This window comes from Equus quagga, chromosome 16, assembly GCF_021613505.1.
Source record: "Equus quagga isolate Etosha38 chromosome 16, UCLA_HA_Equagga_1.0, whole genome shotgun sequence".
Classification (NCBI taxonomy): Eukaryota; Metazoa; Chordata; class Mammalia; order Perissodactyla; family Equidae; genus Equus; species Equus quagga.
The window spans coordinates 9,164,948-9,186,249 of record NC_060282.1 but is presented as its reverse complement, the minus strand read 5'-3'; the positions used below and the strand labels follow the sequence as shown (position 1 = coordinate 9,186,249).

Here is a 21,302-nt window from a genome sequence, read left to right as displayed (position 1 = left end):
AACTGTTTGTTTTCAAAAAACACGCCAGACTCCCTTGCACCTATCCTGGGATAGCCATCCCTCTGCATGGCATATCCTCCTTCACATGACAATGGACAAAGTCCTTTCTTTCCTTTAAGCTTGAGGTTAAACATCTCATCTGTGGAACCTTCTTAAAGTTACTAGGGACAGTGGCATTGCTCCTTTGTCCTTTGCTTGATCTTGCATGTCCCTCTATTTCCCAGATATTGTGAGACCCTTGTACACACTGGTGTCTCCAAACGGACTCTTAAGTTCTTCGTGGGGTGTGCATCCTTGGCACCTGGCTGAGAAACTAAATATACAAACAAACAACAGCGAGATCACACATAAAAACAGAACTTTGATCCAAAATTTGCAGCAACTAGCCCTGGAAACTCATCCATTATCTACCATAACCAGCCCAAGGAGTCAGTCTGCCATAAACTAGACTTGTAGGAAGTCAAACCACCATCTCTAGTAACAATCCAGGAAGCTATACAATAACCCCTATCATAATTGGCCCCAAATGGCCAGGAGTTGATTGATGACTGACAGCTTCCCTAATTTTTGTCCCCAAGTTCAGCTTAGGACCAGCCAGAGAAAGCCAAATAAATATGCACCTCTAATCAATAGTATAAGACACCCCATTTCTAGTTAGACCACCTCCAGCTTCCCCAAGCCAACAGCCTCCACTGGGGGCACACTGGAGCTTTCCCTTTTTTCCACTATAAAGGTTTCCCACTCCTCTGCCTGTGCCACCACACATTGAAGGTATCCAATGGAGGGACTGCTGACATTTGTCCCTATTACAACAGCACCAGAGAAGTGCAAATCACGGTGAATGTCCTGCCTCTCTTTCTGAGGCAAAAGTTGCATGAAGCCAACACACCAGCATCACGCATGTTCCTGGGCACCCCCATACCTGTCTCTCATGCTGTCAGCTCTATCACCGCCTGGCCAGATGCTGCTTCCACCTGCTGTTTCATTGCTGTAGGACCCTAAGACATTCAAGATCATTTTACTCCTTAGCTGTTTTTCAGGCTTCGGCCAAAGTCTGTTGCCTACAATGCAGGTTTTGTCCTTTCAAATGACTTGGGAGCAGTTCAGTTTTCACAGTTCAATGAATATGAACCTTTGAAATATATAACATAAATAGAATGGAAATTTAGCCCATCAGATTTGGCAGCTTCACAAAACGGACCTAAACCTTGTCTTGACTCCTGGATTCCAGTTTCCAGGTTGAGGTGGGGAATGGTGTATTTAATACTCATGAGAACCTTTAGAAGACTGGAAAGGGAGCCCAAAGAGAAAGGTTCTGTGGAGAAAGAAGAGGTGAGAAGGGGCTTCTTTCTGCCCTCTGCAACTTCACCCATGGAGGGAGATAGATTTTTAGTTTGGAGCTACTCTGCATTTCTTCATGAGATAAACTAAAGAAAGAGGTTTCGGTTGCAGGCTTCAGGATCCCCTGAAAGATAAGAGTGAAAGGCCCTCTCATACCTGCCCGCTTCTGTCTCGCCTGCTGCCACCACCTCAGGGCAGCCGTCATCGGATCTCCCCGGGGTCATGCGGGAGCCTCTCACCTGGCCTATGTCTCTCCACCTTGATCAGGTAACTCACCTCTTTCATGCATGTGGGCTGTGCACCCAATAAAATGGAGACTCCTCGACCTGGTACCAAGGCTTTCCAAACTGTGGCTCCCCCGGCCATTCCACCTCAGCTCCAACTTGCTCTCGCTGGAAGACTACAGCAAGTCAGCTGCTCTCTCTGCATCTGCGTTCTGTTTTTTAAATGGAGACAAAGGATTATTGTGAGAATCAAAGGAAATAATGGATATAAGCAATTGTAGATTGTCAAGTATTAAAAAAATTGCTATGGTTATTATTATTACTATTATAAGAACTTAATGATACATGTAAAAATGAGTTTCCTGGTTGTATAGCTAAATACTGTGAATGTTGCCTAAGAGATACGCAGAGGCTCTTTGAGTGGACCATAAAATCAAACAACAAGGAAAGACCTGCAGTGGTGATTAAAAACGCCACCATGAACCATGGCTTGACCACAAGCTTCCTCACGCTGGTGTTAAGAATAGCGCCCGTATCCGTTCTACAGACGTATGGGTCCCAAAGGAAGTTGAGGATCCTCCAGTTGGATCCCGGTGATTCATAGATGGGAAATAGAGGCCCCCAAAAGCTGGATGGTTTGCCCGAGGTTGTTCAACCAGAGAAGCAGAAGTGCGACTAACGACAATTGGACAAGGCCGTGCAGCTTCCAGCGAACATGTTGCTCATACATCACCCCACTCAGGCTCCAGAACCGCTCAGGGATGGACATTATCTATCTCACCATAGTTTCTCAAGTACTCATTTTTCAAACCAGGCTCTGAAGATAGGTTGTGGGGGTTCTTCAAAAAAATAGATTATGGTTGTTTTTCCCCCTTAAACAATGGAGATTGAAATGCCTTCGGAATCCATTTATTGTTTTTATCTGTTTTACATGTTGGGGTATTGTTAAAGATTTCCTTTGAAACAAAGGGTTCTGCTACTGCAAGTGCTTTGAAAACCATTGACCCAGAAGAAAAATAAAATGCTGAGGGAGCAAGGATAAAATTGCATGTGGGGGGGTTTGTGTGCCTGTGTGGAGCTGTGGAGTGTATTAGAACAGAGGAAAAGTAAATTCATTCACCAAATATTTTCCAAGCACCCAATGTGTAAATGTGTCACCCATGGGAAGTGAACTTCCTGATTCTCCAAGAGTCCACCAGGAGGTCCTTCCCACGTCATCCTCTGTTACTAAAAATCCCTCGAAAGGCAGGCACTCCATCCTTGTGTAACTGAGTCATCTCCACAATGCGCATGGCTCTGTCCTCTGAGGACAGATCCCACCAACCCCCGGGAGTGGCTGTGAACACGCGGTAGCTTCTATGTTCCTAAGGAGGATGCTACTGAAGTGCTTTTATGAGGACACATGTCAGGGAGTCCTTTCATTTTATATTTTATTTTATTTTACTTATCTTATGGCTTCATATCTTAGAAAGAGAAAAGAGAGAGTTCTGGATAATTCCAGACAGTTGGGCTCCAACATTTTTTGTATAAGAAGAGCTTAAGGTGGTGCTTTTTAAACTGCCCTGCCCCATGGTCTCTATAGTAAAAAATACATTTGACAACAGGCTCCAATACGCACACAGACATACACAAATACATAAAGAGATGTATAAAATTGAGCTCATTTTCTTTTCTATTCTATTCCATTCCATTCCATTTTATTCCATGCTACACTCTTGTATTTAAAAAGAAATCTGGAAATTATTAATATATTCTGCATTTTTAAAACATTGGTGCAAAGGCAACATTCTGGAAGATGGTGGCTGAGGAAATTTTCTTTTTTTGAGGACGATTAGCCCTGAGCTGATATCCATGCCCATCTTTCTCTACTTTATATGTGGGATGCCGTCTCAGCACGGCTTGATGAGCAATGCATAGGTCTGCGCCTGGGATCCAAACCGGAGAACCCTGGCCCGCCAAAGTGGAGCCTGTGAACTTAACCGCTATGCCACTGGGTCAGCCCCTAGAGGACTTATCTTAAAGCTGGGTTTGCATCGAGTGTGACAGTGGATTGAGAAAATGTCAATTGACCGTATCAATGAGGGGGACAGGTGGTGATTATGGTGGAGCTATTCACCCCCCGCTGGCTCCAAGTCTCTCCTTGGGATGGCCAATGATGCTGGGGAAGTATCAGCTCCTATTGATCTGACAAACATCAGCTCCCGGCCGTGTCCCCAGAGCAGTGAACTAGATGCGCTGAGCCTTCATGGGCTGTCTAAGGAGGAACTGGGTACTGAGAAGGAGAGGTGGCTCGGGGAAGGGGACCAGGCTTTGCACAGGGGCTCCCAAGGCCTGGGCGAGGGAGAAGTATGGACACCTGCGGAGGTGGACTTGAGTGTGCCGTGAAGGCTGCACCTTCCCAGAGTCCATCACAGCTTCAGGGGCTGGGTGCCCAGGGAGCAAGTCAGCGAGGAGGAGGGGAGTGAAAGCCAGGAAGGAGCACTTCCAGGCAAGCTTTGTTGATTTTAAATGCACATTCCCTGCATCTTTCATGACAGTCCCCTCTCTACTGATTGATAACATTAGCTGAGCTTTTATAGAAGTCATTATGTCCAAGTATTTTACATTTAAGAACTCATTTAACCCTCATAAGAACCTTGGGAGGGCCGATTTTCTACTACCATCCCTGCTTTTCAACCAAGGAAACCATGGCCTAGAGAGAATAAATTGTCCAAGCTCGACAATCCAGATTTGGCCTCATGTGTCTGGCTCAAGGGCCTGGCCACTAATCTCTGATCTGTGTCGCCTCTGGAGGAGGAGCCCTGCTCTCAGCATGCTGGTGGCAGGGGTCAAAGAGAAGGCCAGTGGAGAAAGAGAGGATAGACTCACCATTCCTAGAGATCCTTGTCTTGGAGCCTAAAGTGTGAAGCACGGATTGATAAAATGTGAGGCTGCAGAGACAGAGGATAGGCATAGTCCCAGAAGGACATCTAACTCCTGCTAGAAATCTCGTGCTTTATTCCTGAAATACTGTTTCTGAAGACCAGGATCAAAGAAGTTTTGGAAAAATTAGAATGAAAAAAAATTAAATAGGCTCAAGCTATGTGAGATTAGCCAACAGCTGGGGAGGAGGAACAGAGCTTGCAACATTCCTCAGAGGTATTTGACCGCCGAGTGTGTTTTGCCCTGAGCATCGATACTCCAGGTTTTCAGCATTCCTCGATAAGGGAAGTGCTGCTGTGGGAGGTGAGAAGAGATTATGAGGTCTACAGCAGAGGCAGAGATATGATCAGTCCTGCATTTTAGAAAGATCACTCCGGTTTCAGAGTGGAAAGTGGATTGGATGGGAGGCCAGGTGAAAGTGTAAGAAGGATGGCGGGAAGACAGGCTAGGAAGCAAATATACTAACATGGGGTACTTGTAGCAGATGTTACGAGGTTGGATAAATCAAAGAAATATTTAGGGGGCAAGATTATGGGACTTTCTGACTGATTGACTATGACAGGTGAAGGAGAGGAGTGGATGGAGATGACTCCAAGATTCCTGACCTGGGTACCAGCCTCATGTGGCTTCTACCACCTTCTACCGCAATGGAGAGGTAATGGAAGATGAGGAATGAAGAGTCACTTGGGGGCACATGGAGTGTGAGGTGCCAGTGGAAGATTTAGTCTGAGAAGCCCAGCAGAGAGGTGGACTTACAGGGACTGAAGTTAAGCACCAAGCTCAGGCAGGAGATTCAGACTTGGCATTAATTAGCATACCAGTGGTAATTAAAGTCATAAAAGCAGTCCCGTCATCTAGAGAGAGAATATAGATAAGAAGAGGGCCAAGAAAAGGATCCTATGAACCACCAACCTTTAATGGATGAACAGAGAAACAAGAGTGCAGAGAGATGGAGGAGAAAAAACTCCCAGAGGTGCAAATCCAGCCAAGAGAGTTAGGTCACAAAAGCTAAGAGAATAGGGATTGAAAAATATGAACTGGAAAACCATGAGATTTTAAGGGTCCATTCCGCTGTCCACACCCTTGTAGATTGGATCCCTAAAACTCACAGTGGGAGAATCTGTGGTTGAGAAAACACATAAAACTGAGCTACAGTGACAAGATCGTGAGTGAAATTTTGACATCATTTAGAGATTTTTTGGTAGCATTTACCAATGCAACAACATATGATGTAAAATAATTTGCATCTTGTGTTAGTAACAATGTTAACTTGGCGACTATATTTTTGTGTTTCATGGACAATACCAGGTACTTTAACGTATTAAATGAGATTAATGATCTCATTCAATACTTAGCCCTATGGGGCAAATTCTATTTTACATCCATTTTCCAAATGAAACACAAACACGCAAGAAGCTTGGAATAGTTAAGTGCCCAAAGCCACGCCATTAGTGAGCCACAGAGCCAGAATTCCAAGGTGAATTTGTCACACACACAACCTGGGCCCTTAGCGACTGCTAAATACACTGTGTCATAAATATCTAGTTACAAGTAAATGCCTTTATCACTGGAAACTCTCCAGGAGAGATCCCGCTCAGAGTCTCAGCGAGATGCTTATGCATTCTGCTCACTGCAGAGAATACGCACGCTGGAAACAAGGCTTTAGTTCTGGTTTTCTTACTAATTATTTAACAGCTTCTCAGCGTCATCATTCATGGTTCTACATTTTTCATCCTAAGATATCGCAAGGAATGCTTTCACATTTGCATAAACTCAATTGGAAATGCCTAGATAAATAGAAAGTAAACTGCGTATGCTGCAATTACGCGTGAGATGTCTTTATGGATGGGGAGGGACTGAAAATATTCTAAATGTAATTGTTTGTACGTGTTGCAGGAAGGAAACAAACCCGGTTGTAGCATCCTAAGGTGAGGATGATTATATTTTGGAGCCGTCGTTTTCCGGGAAACAGAGCACACAGATTACAGCCTCTTTTCCTGCATGAACGTTGTCAGAAAGTAGAAAAGCCGAACCCATTCCTTGTGGCTGGCTCGCAGGCGTTCTCTGTGATCCCTCTTCAGCTTGATAAGAAACTAAGGAGCAGACCTCTTGACTTCAGTTTTTAGAAATAGAGAAAAGATTGTATCCTTTTACAACGTCTGTTAGCTCGAAAGAGCTATGAACCACGGCAAAACGGCCTTTTACATTTAGTAATTCGTGTCCCGTTCAGATCAAGGTGACAAATCTTGTGCAAAACAGTTCCCCAGGACTCATATCAGCTTTTTAAGACTTTGGTAACAAAATGTGACGAATTGTTATCAATCCAGCATCGAGGGTGTACACAATTTATCTCGGCTATTAACAAGATGGACAGTCTTCATCTGGCCTAGAATGTGATTACTATTTCTTTTCCCCAGCACACCTCTCGCAAAAGGGAGGACGTGCTGCCAACTTGACAGAACACTCGTGAGCCATCAAAAGAAATGCTTCTGGATTTCTCCATATCTAGAAATCTTAGGATGGATTCGAGGCAGAAGATGAAGGTGTGACATGCATGAAGAGTTTACTAATATCAAGATTTGTGTAACGAAAAGTGCAAAAGGGCTGCTAATCATTTAGAGGGTTCACATCACCCCCTTTTTGCTTCCTGTGACTAGAGCTTGGGTTTTATCAATCCCTGTCCTATTTAGAACAGCCCTTTCTGGTTGGTTGTGCCAAATCTAACCTCTGTATTTAATTAGTTAACTCGTTGTTTTTCAACCTAAATTTATTCAGACAACATATTAGGCCCTGGGGTCTGAAGCTGAGTAAAGTCTGGTCCCTGGCTGAGAAGGTGCTCACAGCCCCGTGGAGAAATCTACAATATGAACAACTACATTTTGATCCCAGGTAGATTGAGGTAGGCATGTGGGACCAGAAAGAAGAGGCTGGACGATCTGTGGGTCTATGGGTCCAATCTGATTTCAGAGAGGGGCAGATTTGGTTTGTAGCAAAGCACAGGAATTGAAACACAGACCCAGCAGTTAGTGAGGCCTGAGCTTGAGTCTCAAGTCAGCCACTTTCACGTGGTGTTTACCTGTCTGTGCCTCAGTTTTCTCATCTGTAAAATGGGAGCAGGGCAGCTCAGCACTCACCTCTTCAGCAGTACTGGAAGGATCCAATGAGGCCATGCACGGGAAGCACTCAGCAATGTGTTTGGAAGAGGGTCATGCTTAAGACCTGCTTTCTGAATGAGTAAATGAATGCCCACTCTGGGACAGCCACACTCTTTGAAATCCCCTGCTAAGCATGAGCTGCAGGCCCTGATGGACTGGAATGCAGAGCATGGACCCCCATTCTGGGTAAGCAGCCTCCCCTCTTCCTGTGCCCACACACGTACGTATCTTGGCTCAATATGAGACGGTTTCTTGAGCTCCTCTCTCTCCTGTCCTCCCTCACACCCCTCCACCATTATTGGCACCACCACCTATTTGATTCTCACCTGTGTTAGTCAGGAAAGTTTTCAGTGGTAAATAAAAGCCAACTCAATTAACAGGAGTTTAACCACCTAAGGATTTATTCGTCTCACATGAAACTCTGTTGTGTTGGCAGCCATTAAGGAACCAGCTCCTATTATCTCCCTGTTTGGTGTAAAGTGAAGGAGTGAATGAAGGGCTGAAGGGCACGCGGTGAGTCTGTTTTAAACAGTTCCACCAAGGGACTTCTTACGTTCCAGTGGGCAGACTGGCCACATAGCCACTGCTATTTACAAGAGACTTTGGAAAGGAAGGCAGAGGGCAAAGGAGTTGGAGGTGGCTTTGGGGTTGCCCTGACGTGGTGTCTGCAACACTAGCCGTCCTTCAGGTCCTCACTTAACTACCACCGGTCCCATGAAACCTCTCTTGACAACTGCCATCTTCACTGCTACCCTGTCCCATGAAAGGCCATGGCATTTGTATCCTGCTCCCCATGGTTAAGGCTTTAACACTGACATTGATGACGCCGTCCGTGAGCACATCACTTCACAGGCTATAACATACTTTCTACTGTAATCCCCTCTTTGACTCTGTCAACCGTCCAGTGGTGTGCATCCTTTCTGAGGCTCCGAGGAGGGAACTGCCCCAACCCAACACAGGCGAGATGGTAATTTGGAACCAGAAGTAGGAAATTTTAGTCCTAGCTTGGGGATATTTTGGAATCAAGTAGAACAGGATTCCAATGTTAGTTTGGCCACCTATTAGCTGTGTTAACCCGGCAATTTCCTGAAACCCTCTCAGCCTCAGTTTTATTGTCTGTAAAATGGAGCTAAAATGTGTGTCACTGCAGATTGCTGTAGGGATGAAGTGATAAAATATATGTAAATATATGATAAATATATGTAAAGAATTTAGCACAAAAAACATACAGAAAGCCATCAAAACATGGTAACTATTATCATTCTTACTGGTTGTACGACCTTAGGCAAGACAAGTAAACGATTTGGGTCTCAGTATCTGATCTCTCAAATAGAGATATTTGAGGATTATGTAACACAAATGTAGGAATGTCCCAACACACATATTTGTTAATCAATAAATATCAGTTAGCTGTGAACTGAATGAATAATTATCCACTGATTCTTTTTTTTTTTTAAGGGGACCATATTTTTTTTTTAAGATTGCCCCAAGTACATAGTTGTATTTTTTAGTTGTAGGTCCTACTGGCTCTGCTATGCTGGACGCCGCCTCAGTGTGGCCTGATGTGCGGTGCTGTGTCTTTGCCCAGGATGCGAACCAGTGAAACCCTGGGCTGCCAAAGCAGAGCATGTGAACTTAACCACTAGGCCACGGGGGCAGCCCCTCCACTGATTTTTGGTTAATCTAAACTCTATATGTTATACCAAGGCCAAAAAGTCCCGAATCTTCTCACCAGTACAATACTAATCGTGACGGAGACTCGTTGCATATGTGCTCTGGGCAGATGCTGTGGTGTCATGACCCCATTTTGCAGATGATGAAACTGAGGATACGGGTGTTTAAGAGCCTTGCCCAGCTTCGGTGTGACTCCAGTTTATCTGACTGCTTAGTTCACCGTCTCCCTGGGCAGCTGTACTGCCTTCCAACAACCGAGAGATTTCAGCCTGATGCTTTGAACCAGTGAGCAGAAATGGAAACAGAAGGAAATGAAATGGAGCTCAAAAGCTCTGATACTAAGTACTATACAGTCCAGGCTCCTCTGGTTGACCAGCAGAGACTAAGACCCCAAGAGGTACATGCTTTGCTCAGCTCACTTTCAATGCTGTGAACCAGACAGGACCGGAACTCAGGTCCCAGGACCGGAATTCAGGTCCCAGAGTACCCTGGACAGCTCTCTTTCCAACAAACCCTTCATACATAGGCCAGCCCGGCAGCTGATGCCCGGAGTGTTTGTCTTCAGCTTTGTTCAAGAGGAGGTCTGTAGCCATTTGTTCCGATTTGGCAGCTGGGGCTGCAGAAAATGCATGAGCAGTTAGGAACAGAGTTGCTAAAGCTTCGTGGATGCTCAGATGCTGTGGTCCCCTGGGGGAGTATATTAGGCTTGTGCTTTGTTTCTTTTTTTTCTCTTCTTTTCCAAAAGCCAGATGTGAGTTCATTCATTCATTAGTCAATGTTTATTAAACACCTACTTTGTGCCAACTGCACTGGAGGGCACCGGGGCGGTGCATAGTGATAGACAAGAACCTAGTTCTTGCTCTTACGGAACTTAGAGTCTAACACACAAAGAGATGACAAACGAGCAAGCACAAATAACCATGGCATTGCAAATGGAAGAGCAATGTTAGGAAGGAAGCCCACGTTATGGTGTGAGAGAGCACCAGGGGCTGTCCACATCCACATGGAGAAGATCTGGGAAGGAACGTCTCAGGAGGCGACATCCAGCAGAGACCTGAGGAACCAGGAGAACCAGCCTTGGCCTCCTGACTGTGTTTCCCCTGTGACACCCTCACAGTGTGGGCAGACTGACTGCAGGGAAAGGGTGGCTACGCTGGGATCCAGGTAATCCAGAAGCTTCCTGAGTGACAAGAGCCTGAAGTGGCACATTTTCCTTCATTTTCAAACACTAGGCCATTTAACAGATATGCACCTGCCATTCATCGTCTGCCTGGGTGAAGGCCGGCTGTCAGCAAGGCAGGCAGAGGGGGTGGCTCTTTGGCAGGAGAACCCTGCTTCCTGGTGGGTCTTCAGGAGAGCAGCAAGGATGCCCTGGCAACGAGAAGCATGTCAGAACCCCCGAGGAAGGAGGGCACAGCTGGGACGGGGCCTCTCCAAGCAGATCTGGGTGCTCCGTCCTTTGGCTCACACAGCATCTTGTCCCAACCTTGCTCACAGCCTGGATCCTAAGATACTGGGCGACTGACTTCCACGTCCGTGTCTCTGGATGGAGGGAGGGTCTCATGTGTAGGGGCCATTTTTAATTCATTCGACAGGCATGCCCTGAGCAGCATCTATGCTCGCCATCTCCCTCATCATCTTCTGCATCTCCCCAGTAAATACATCATCCCAGTACCTTCCCATTGCAACAGGAGCAGGGGCTAAAACTTCTACATAAATTATCTTGTTTGAGTCTTAGAAGAAGTCAGTGAGGGAGGCATTGTGCCAATTATTCCCACTTTAACAGAGGAGCAAGCGAAGTTCAGACCTTGCTGCGTGGCGAGTAAGGGTTGAGTTGATGTCTGAACTCGGGCCTGACTCCAAACTGCATGCTGTCAGCTCTGCAGAAGACCACCTGCTCCCCGACATCATGCTTGTCTTTTAGCTCCTGGGGACACCACATCGGGTGGAACTTACCAGTAGTAGCAGCAGCAGCAGCAAGAACAGTAGCAACAGTAGCAGTAAACAACAGTAGTAGCAATAGCAACACCAGCAGCAACAGTAGTGGCAGCAGCAGTAGGAGTAACAGTAGCAGCAGCAGTAATCGAAGTACTAAGAAGAACAGCAGGGGCAATGGCAGCAGGCACAGCGGGCTCGGTAGTAACACTTTCTGAGCGGCGCCCGTGAGTCAGGCACTGCTCTACGGGATTTACGAGCAAGCGCACTTAATTTCAGGAAAATCCTTAGAGGTGGGTAGTGTTTATGTCTCCATGTTTTCCCTGCGGTGGCTAAGGATCAGAGAAGTGAAGTGCCTTCTCTGAAGTCACACAGCTAGGAAGCAGCATGTTGGTTTTCCATCTCCGTCCTGGCTCTTTCCTCTCTCTGCTCTGCCTCTTTCCAGATTTTCAGGTAGAATGTCCTCACCTTGCAGACTTGGAATGGGAAATCCTAAAGGGGACACATACGGCTATGATTAGAGGCAGGCAGACCCCTGTGTGAATTCCCATCCTCCCATTCGCTGGACAAGCATCTGGGTCTTTCTGAGCTTCCATTCCCCTTACACAAAAGGAGGAAAACAGCAGAGTCTAACTAATCAGGCTGTGGTCAGCGTTTCACAGAACGGAACACATGCTCTGCAGGACCAGAGTGGCCCGTGCCCTGTGGCTCCTGAGAAGAGGCTGGAGAGAAACGTAACCGAGTCCAGTTAACAGCCAGCAGCCCCATGCTCTCCAACAAAAGGGCCTTAGCCCCAGGCTGCGGGCCTCCAAGGCGGGAGCTCTCTGCACCCCAAGGCAGCCTCTCCTAAGCTGGCATCTTGGAGAACTCCTCTCCACGAGGCGTTTAAACTCAGCTTCGCTCATCTCCACCCTTTGTGCCAGGGAACCACACAGCCCAAGTGAAAGGCCTCTTTGAGACGAATGCCCCGTCCTCTGTCCCCTCCATGTTCCAAGGACCCATCACCAGGCCCGTCAGCCCTGCCCACACGCACTCAGTCCTCCCTCTCCTGCAAAGCACACAGTCTTTCCTTTCCCTCTCTGTGTGGAGTCTGGAAATGCCCTCGGCAAAGGCACTTCTTGGGTCCTTGTGGTCCAGCCACCATCTCTGTCTCTGGCTCCCTCCTGCCATCCCCCTTGCGTACCCTGCACCCCTTACCCTGCCTCATCCAGGGGCAATTACTCTCAGCGCCTGACCTCGCCTACAGTTCTCTCCTCTGTGCTTCTGCCCACACTGTGCCCTTTGCCTGCACACTCTTCCTCATCCTGCACTGATGCCATTCACTTCTTCAGCATGCCAGCACCCGGGCCTTCTCAGGAAGGAAGCAGTGATCACGCCTGGAGGGGAAGATGGTGTGGTCAGGGGAGGCCTCCTGGAGGAGGTGCCCTCTATCTGAATTGGGAACATTGAGAGGGCGTTAGCCTGGTGAAGGCAGAACAAGGGTCTGAGCAGAGGGAACAGTGTGAGAAAGGGCAGGGAAGGGAGAATAGCTGGTTTGGGGGGGAAGCATCTTCCACCCGGAGCTGCTTGTGTGTGTGAGGAGAGAGGCTGGAGCGCTGGGCAGGGGCTGGATGCTGGTGGACTGCTCCTCTGTGCTGAGGGAAAGCAAAGCTGACTTTACTCTGTACATGCGTCTTGGAAGGGTTCTAGGAAAGAGCTTGCCCCACTCTCCTTGAAGTACTACTCTGCATGTTTTAAACCTCCGATGAAATTCTGGCATCTCTGAGGACCCTCCCACGCTCCTCTCTCAGGGGGCCATTTAGGAGAGTGGATGCTGGAGGAAGAAGCCCTGAGTCGAAGTCTAGGCCCTGCCACCCACTTGCTGCGTGACTTCAGCGAGTTCCTTAGTCTCTCTGTGCCTCAGTTTTCTTGTCTATAAAATGGAGGCACTTGTAACCCACTTCACAGGGGTTTTCAGGCAATTAAATGACTTAGTATATGCAAGGCACATCCAATATAATATTTTTATGTTTGTTTTCCCCACTGGAATGATAGATCCATGAGACTGAGGACTGTGTTTTGTTCACTGCTGCATCCCCGATGCTTAGAGGAACACCTGACACTTCAGTGTTTGATGAATAAAGAATAGAATACCATACAATACTGTACAATACAACATGACATGACATGACACAACACAATACAACACAAAATAAAGCAATGTAATCACAATTACCTATTTGTTTGTCTTCTCATCCAGCTTCTGCTCCCGCAGGATAAAGGCCTTTGCCGTTGACCTGGTGAATGAATGAATGAATAAATGAATGAGTTACTAGAAGAAGCGGCTCATAAATCACAGTGTGCATTGCAAGAACTGGTGGCGGGATGGTGGGATGGTTTGCTGGCACAGCCTGGGCCTGGTGAGCCCCTTGGGTGGTTCTATGTAAGGGCCCTCCCCAGGCATCTCTGAGTGGCTGGGGTGGGCTTGCCATTAATGGTCTCCTCCGCCTGCAATGCCACCCAGCGCCTGCTGCCAGTACAAGGACGTCTCTTCAGTTGGACTTGGGGACAATGGATGGCTCTCTGTCTCGTGTAGCGATGGCCCAGCACTGGCATCACCAACCTCACCGTCCACTCTGCAGGAGCTCAGACTTTGGGGAAGCTTTGCCCTTACTTTTCAGAGGCTGCCTTCCTGCCCACGTGCCACAGGCCCGTCCTTCATCCTCCATCATTCACGGCTATCACCTTCCAGCTGAAGATGTGGCCACCCGTTTGCACTCATCAAACACACTGCTCTTTTGAAAGCAAATGGGACCATTTTATGCAGCTGGAGACAGCATGGCGCAGGATGGGGGCCGGTGGAAGGTGGGACCCTGGAAAGGCGGATTGGAATGTCCAGCCATGTGAGGACAGAGGGAGATGGAGAGAACACAGGAGGTAATAGGGGACAGACAGATGTCTCTGCGTTGACTGTTTCTGAAGAAAGAGCTGGAAAATCATTACAGCTGCACTGGTGATTTTTTTCTCCCTTATTGTGAATGTGTTTCCCCAGCATCTTCTCACACCAATTCTTTAGGACAGACATGTGGATTCTGAGACATGCGCACCTTGCCCCTCACGCCTGTCACAGTGGGGTCTGGGGCTGGTGCCCCAGCTAGGGAGGAGACTCCCACGCCGCCACCACTTGTTTCCCCTGGGGGCTCAGGCTCTGCCTCAGCCTCCCTCTCCTGCCCTGGGTCTCAAGCTCTCTGCCCTGGATCTCTCTGCTTTCCCACAATATTCCTAAGTGTTCCATCCCTTTTGTCCCTGTCCCCTCTCTCTCTGTGCATTTCTCTTTTCTGACTCTCTCTGCGTCCTTACTTGCTCTGTGTACTCCTTCTCTTTCCCAGTTCTCTCACTGTCATACCCTTCTTCCTCTGACTCCACCTTTTCTCTCCTTTCCCATTTTCTGTGTCTCTCTTTGGCCTCTGGATGTCTTTATCTCAGTCATTTGCTCATTAGTAGATTCGTGGAAAAGATGTGCACAGCACCCATTTTGGGCTGTTCACTCTAGCAGGCTCTGGGGATACAGTGGGGAATTGATACATAACAGGAAAGACAGTTATTGATCGGCACTGCCTCTCCCCTCCTTCTAGCTCACGACCCCATTTTCCTCGGTCCCTGTGGATTAACGTAAAGAGCGTGATGCTCAGTTACACAGACGTGGATTTGAACCCTGGCTGCCTTGCTCATACCTTGTAACCTTGGGCAAGGCTCTTGACCTCTCTGTACTTTCCTCAACTTCGTGCATAAAATATTTGGAATATTGTGTACTTAATAAATCTGTCACCATCCCGTCCCTTCCTCTCCTCTCCAACTCAGCAAAGACTAGCTGAGTGCCTGTATTATGACAGACATGTGCTAAATGTTATTAATTACACAAAGTTACATTTTACTTTCCAGGATCTCACATTCTAGTGGAAAAGAGAGAGAATGTATCAATTAGGCTGTAACCCACGTACAATCTGTGTCACAGTTGGTCCAGCTCCTGCATAAAGTCGCAGTGAAAGAAGCCTGCCTCGGCCATGAAATGACATTTTCCAAAAGCAATTTCAAAGCTTTTTGTGTCTTTCGGGGAACTTTGACAGGAACCCAATTTGCAATTCACATCTGCCTTTCCCAAATCTTCCTTGAACCCCTGTTCACTCAGGTTCTGCACCTGCTCCAGAGTCTCTCCCATGCCACTGCTCCCAACACCTTCATTAAGCTTCCAGGCCATCTAACTCTCCCCTTCCCTTCCTCTTCTCTTTATTCTCCTGCTCGTCGTATATAAATTGGCTCAGCCTCTGTGGCTAAGATCTCACCCTTTTCCCGTCATCTCTCACGTTGGGATTTTCTTTACCCTGTTCTTCTTCCTTGACATGAACTATACCTTATACGTAACCTGGCAAGTACTTACCTTTAATGAAGAAAACCATTGAGTACAGGGGTGAGGATAAGAAGCACGTCCTTGGTGAATCCTGCCACGTGACAGTGCTAATGCAAGACACGTCTAGATAACCGCATCTAATAGTTAATAACTCCCCAGAATATGCCGCCTTCTCCTACGTTGTCCTTCAAAACTCAGAAAACTCCAGCAGAGTGAGCGTGGGGTGCTGAGTTGCATCTGTTTACCTCCTCTTTCTTCTCACCAGAACAGAATTAACCCATCCACACTGCAGAAGACTGTCAAGCCATGAGCAGAGGTGGGTTGCTTCCCTCTCTGCCACTGCAGATGAGCAAGAAAGCGCATGGGTTTAAGGGCAAAGGGACACCGCCCTGAGGGCAAAGCGGACATTGAAATGGAGGCAGAAAATCATGATGAAATGAGCAGAAACTTATCACCCCACGCTCGGGCTCACATTTCCTCTCGACTTCCTGCCCAGAAATTTGCTTATTTATTCTTCAAATCACTTTAAGTCAGAAACTCACTGACGTGATAACAGTGGTTAACCGTAAGACTTGGGGTGATCTAAATTTCTTCTTGACAAATGTGTATTTTGTATGTTTCCAGCACTAAGCATAAATAAAACCAAGAAAAAAATATTTATAAGAAAGAAGCAATTCCTATTCACGACTTTGAATTTGGAAGCTCATCTGAGGCAGGGCAGGGCAGGGCAGGGCTGGTGACTGCTGACTTCCTCGTGGCTGTTTACAGAGAATTGACATCACTGTTACCTTTGGAACATATTCTAGGCTCCAGAAAGGGAGGCCAGAGTCTCCACGAAGTAATTCCCTGAAATTGAAAACAACCACAAGCAATAGTTTCCTCTGGATCTAAAGTCTGGAGAGAATTCATTCATCTCATAATCAACTTAGATCAGAGGGTGAGAAGGTGGGGCCAGTAAAGGGTCCTCATGGGGTCTATCTACCTGTGGGTCTGCAGAGTCACTGAGCAAACTCTTGTCCTAAAAGGAGAGGAACTATAAACACATACCTTTGGCTCTAGGACACAGATCCCACGTGCATGAAGAGCAATGACTGGAGTTCAGTTGGGGTCCATCACTGAGACTGTTGGTAGACCCCCCAGCCCAGCCTTGTGTCTCCTGGCACAAATTTAGGGAGAGGAGAGATTGCCCCGAGACTCTGAGACACTGGAAGCACGAAGCAGCTGTGCTTTAGGGTTTGGGGGACACATCAGTGGGGTGGGGGGATTCCTGTACTCGAGCAGAGAGCATTCAATGGCTTTGTTGAGAGCCCTGGTGGTGTTCAAGCTGCCAGCTAAAGAGGGGATAGCTTCCTCCACCGGCCATTGGTGGGTTTCAGCCATGGGCACCTGGGCATCAGGAAGCTGCAACCACAGCAGGAGAAGCAACTGAGAGGCCCAGACCGTGAGCATCCAGGGAATTCTGCCCCTCATTAAACTCCCAGAAATGGCTGGACATCCTGGCCATGCAAGAGGTTGGAAGTCATCACTGGTAGTCTCTTTTCATTTTCCAGCTGGAGAATCCTCAGGACAAACTCAAGTTAAAAATGTAAACACACTTGGTTCACTTTAGTAGAAAGATTAAGCACCAGTGATTGTGTTTGTTTATTTTTTCCATCTAGACCCCTATTTCCCCAGGAAAATTGATTCTCCCTGCCCAGTTAACCTATCAGTCCCCAGCTCCTGCCTTCTGTAGGCAGAGGGGAGAGAACAAGATTGGGGTGTTGGGCCACACCATGTCCCTTGAACGAGTGAGGGACCTAAGCAGAGCCAATCAGAGCGTTTCTGAGCAAAGTGATATATAGATGCTGGGCAATAACGGGTCTTCAATTTTTCTGTGATCCTGGATTATAAAAATAGAGGTGTGGGATGTGCAGAAGGCATCTTTTTGACTGCCATTGCAGAGAGCCCAATTGAGAATGAAGCTAACATGCAGGAAATAGGCAAATGTTATTAGAAACACAGAGACTGGTGACATCGCCTGAGCCCCTGGATCCAGCTGTGCCTAGAGCAGGTTTCTATCCTGAATTTTCTTCTGTTTTAATCCTATATCTCCCTCCTTCCTTCCTCCCTCCCTCCTCCCTCCCTCCTTTCCTTCCTCCCTCCCTCCCTCCCTTCCTCCCTCCCTTCCTTCTTCCCTCCCTCCCTTCTTTCCTAACTTAATTTACTTTTAGTTGAGTTCTTTCGAGCGAGTTCTGTTTAACTGTGGAATCAGTGCTTAGAGGCTGCAGACCCTGTAATACAGGTTTAGCTGGGTCCAGTGGGCTGGACGGTGTGAGGAGTCCTCCGTTGCACCTGCGAGGCTGGCAGCCTCTCTGATGCGGCAGTAACAGAGCAGTTAGTTAAATTGTTAAAGGTGCTTCGTAAACCTCAGACCCCGAACCTTATGAGAGCGGCTTTTTGAGGACTTAGTAGAAAATGTCAGGATGCTGGGAAACGTTTCCTTCCTCTCCCAATCGTCACTGTTGCTTTGCAGTCAAGGGATGACCGTCCATTGAAACCAACCTTTGAAAAACAGGGAAGGTAGTTCTCTGTTTGGAAGCATCTTCTGCCTCCGGGCAGCTGTCCAAGGTCTCTGAGCATTAGATTTAGGAGGCTCTTGAATTTGCATAAGCCTAGTTCCTCACCCAACAGGGCCAGTGCAGCTGGGGAATACAAGTGGAAAGAAGATCAGGGAAAGAAGGAGTGGAAAAACTGGGGAACTTTGACCCTTGTACTCCATCAGAACTGCCTCTCTGTGCATCCCCCTTTACAGCCTGGGGGCAGAAGACTGGTCACCTCTTCTGGTCCACTCACACGGGCCACCCAAGGGGAAGCCATATAACTGAGCATTGGAGGGACGTGCAGAGCCTAGAGACCCATTAATAAGTAACAAAAATGTCAAGGGTGTCTCCACAGTTGAGGACTCTGACTGAAAAAGCTCTTGTCTTTAATTACCAGCCAGTGATGTTTCCAGAAATTGAACCAACCAACAGATGACGGGACTTTAGGGGAATTGTATGCAGGAGGAAGTTCAGTCCTGGCAAATGCAGCCTGTGGTTGCACAACTCCCCAGGCCTCTGGGGCAACAGGAAGTGGACTGCCAAGCAATTGCAGGCCTGGAGGAGAATTCTCCACAGTGCCTGACTCAGATGTGGTCATGGAGAGCAGGGGACAAAAGGACGCCTTTCGAAGAGCAGAACTGGACAACTGGACAGGCCAGGTTGGCTGGTCAGGAAATTCCTTAAACTGCCGAAACAATGGATTCTCACTACACTGCCCAGCAGGATAGGCCTCCCCCTCTTCCTCTTTGCCAAAGTAGAATCAACCCTGACCTTCTTCTTATCCTGTTTCCCCTCCATATTGTATACCGGATGTGACAAGAATAGTTAAGATTATACTAATCCCACAGACTAAGAAAAATACAGCTGAATAGCAAGAGGAGGCGTTCGATCAGAAAATGTAGATTTGGAACTGGATGTGGTAACTGCAGGTATTTTGGGGTTGTCTGTCTTTGGGGAGGAAGTGGGTATATTTCCATTTGTATGTAGGATAGTTCTCTTTTTTAAGAAGGGACTATTTCGAGAACACATGGAAAGAAGGATACAGGTACGTCCAGGACAGCCAAGAGGCAGAAGGCAGTAGCCACAGCACTTGTATTTTCTCTAGATGTGCTAATCCCCTCCACACTCTGTGTGTCTACACTGGGGTTACCCATCCTGGAGACCCACTCTCCTTAGTTACAAGGTGTTTCAGTTACCCGAGCCTATGTAACCAATGACCCCAAAACTTAGTGACTTAAAATAATAATTTATTGTGTCCCATAATTTATGGGTTGGCCAGACTCAGCTTGGACCTCCTGCTGCTTTCTGTGCATCGTGTGGCTCCCTGGAGCTCATCAGCTCATCAGGGATGTCCAACATGGCTCCAAAGAGTAGAAAAAGAAGCTACAAGGTGCCTCAAAGCCAAATGCCAAAAGTCACATACTGTCACTTCCACCGCATTCTGTTGGTCAAAATGAATCACAAGCCTGGTTCAGATTCAAGGGGAAGGGACACTAACTCTCCTTCTTGAAGGAGGATAAGGATGGGAGAATGTTGATAGACCTCCCTGCTGATCATTTACTACAGTTCGCCCCTTGGCTACAAATATTCAAGTGTCTCATGTGTGCAAAATACCCTCAGACTCTCTCAAGATCCTTAGCCTGGCATCATCGAGTCATGGCATCAGGCTGAGGCTCCTCCATCATCCATGAGGCCCAGATGCAGGTCAGGCTTCTCAGACCTGATTCCTCAAGTGAAGCAACTCAGACACAACTCCCATTGCTCCAGAGGCCTGTGAACTAAAAAGTAACTCACTTGCCCTCCCAGCTGTGCAGTTAGAGAGCTGTAATCACGTCCATTGTTCAGGCAGATGTCCATTGCCACACAGCTGGAAGATGGGGAAACCAGGACTGAATTCAGTTCCGCCTGATTCTAAAGGCTGTGCTCTTTCAGCCGAGGGTGATTATTCAAGTCAAGGTGGCAGGGAGACTAATATTAATTACAGCATTCAAATGGAATTGCAGCAATTCGAAAGTACAGAAAAATGTCAAGCTTTCTCCCGCTCTCATTGTCCAGCAGGTACCTGACATTTTCCCTTCAAAGTAAAATGAAATTTTATAGCTTTGGGTGATCAGATATTTTTTTTCCTTATGGATCAAAATGTTTTTAATTTGTTCTTTTGGTGGTCCCACTATTTTCTTGGCAGTACTGATGTTATTTCCAGAATGAATTCCCCTGGTGTATAGAATTTATTTAATTTGGAATTGTATTTAGGTCACTTGGAAAGCTGAACTCACCAACTGAGCTGTAAACTTTGGAATATCAATGATAAGGCCTCTGACAAGTTGGCATTAAGGACTCTGATACTGCTCCATGTAGGCAGGCTGCCATGGGAAGAGGGGAAGCAATCATTATGGGTGACGCTAGGACCCCTGGTCTGTCTTATAAAACCTTTACAAAACTTTTTCTTCTCCATTGAGCTAGGACTGGAATGTTACCTAAATTCCATGCACGCCCATCTAGCCCTACCCAAATCAAGAAACAGGACATCCCCGAAACCCCATAAATTCCTGTTAGACTGTGTCCTCACTCCTGTTCAGAGTTAAGCACAATCCTCACTTTTATTTATTTATTTATTTTCACTTATTTATTTATTTGAGGAAGATTAGCCCTCAGCTAACATCTGCTGCCAATCCTCCTCTTTTTGCTGGGGAAGACTGGCCCCGCGCTAACTTCCTGCCCATCTTCCTCTACTTTATATGTGGGATGCCTACCACAGCATGGTTTGCCAAGTAGTGCCATGTCTGCACCCAGGATCCGAACCAGTGAACCCCAGGCCTCCAAAGCGGAACGTGCGAACTTAACTGCTGGGCCACCTGGCTGGCCCCACAATCCTCACTTTTAATGCTATTGATTAGTTATGCTGGCTTATGCTTAAAAATTGTTGCATAAAAGTAGTCATATGGTATCTATCTAATGTGCCTAGTTTCTTCCCCAAATTATATGATGGTGAGCTTCATCGATGTGGTCGCACGTAGCAATGGTTCACTCATTTCTAGGGATGTTTTGCTCCCATTGTGTGGACATATCATGATTTATTGATCGA

At 47.1% G+C, this 21,302-nt stretch overlaps 1 long non-coding RNA gene across 1 annotated transcript in view; it reads right to left on the bottom strand.

The window, feature by feature from the left end:
- The window catches only part of LOC124228274 (uncharacterized), a 34,589-nt gene extending 18,544 nt beyond the window's left edge, over nucleotides 1-16,045 (bottom strand). The window contains exons 1-4 of the long non-coding RNA XR_006885679.1: nucleotides 15,669-16,045; nucleotides 13,467-13,527; nucleotides 9,736-11,743; nucleotides 1,618-1,777 (exon numbers count right to left, since the gene is read on the bottom strand). This is a non-coding gene — a long non-coding RNA (uncharacterized LOC124228274). The remainder of the gene's footprint in view (nucleotides 1-1,617; nucleotides 1,778-9,735; nucleotides 11,744-13,466; nucleotides 13,528-15,668) is intronic.
- Nucleotides 16,046-21,302: the final 5,257 nt, after the last annotated feature.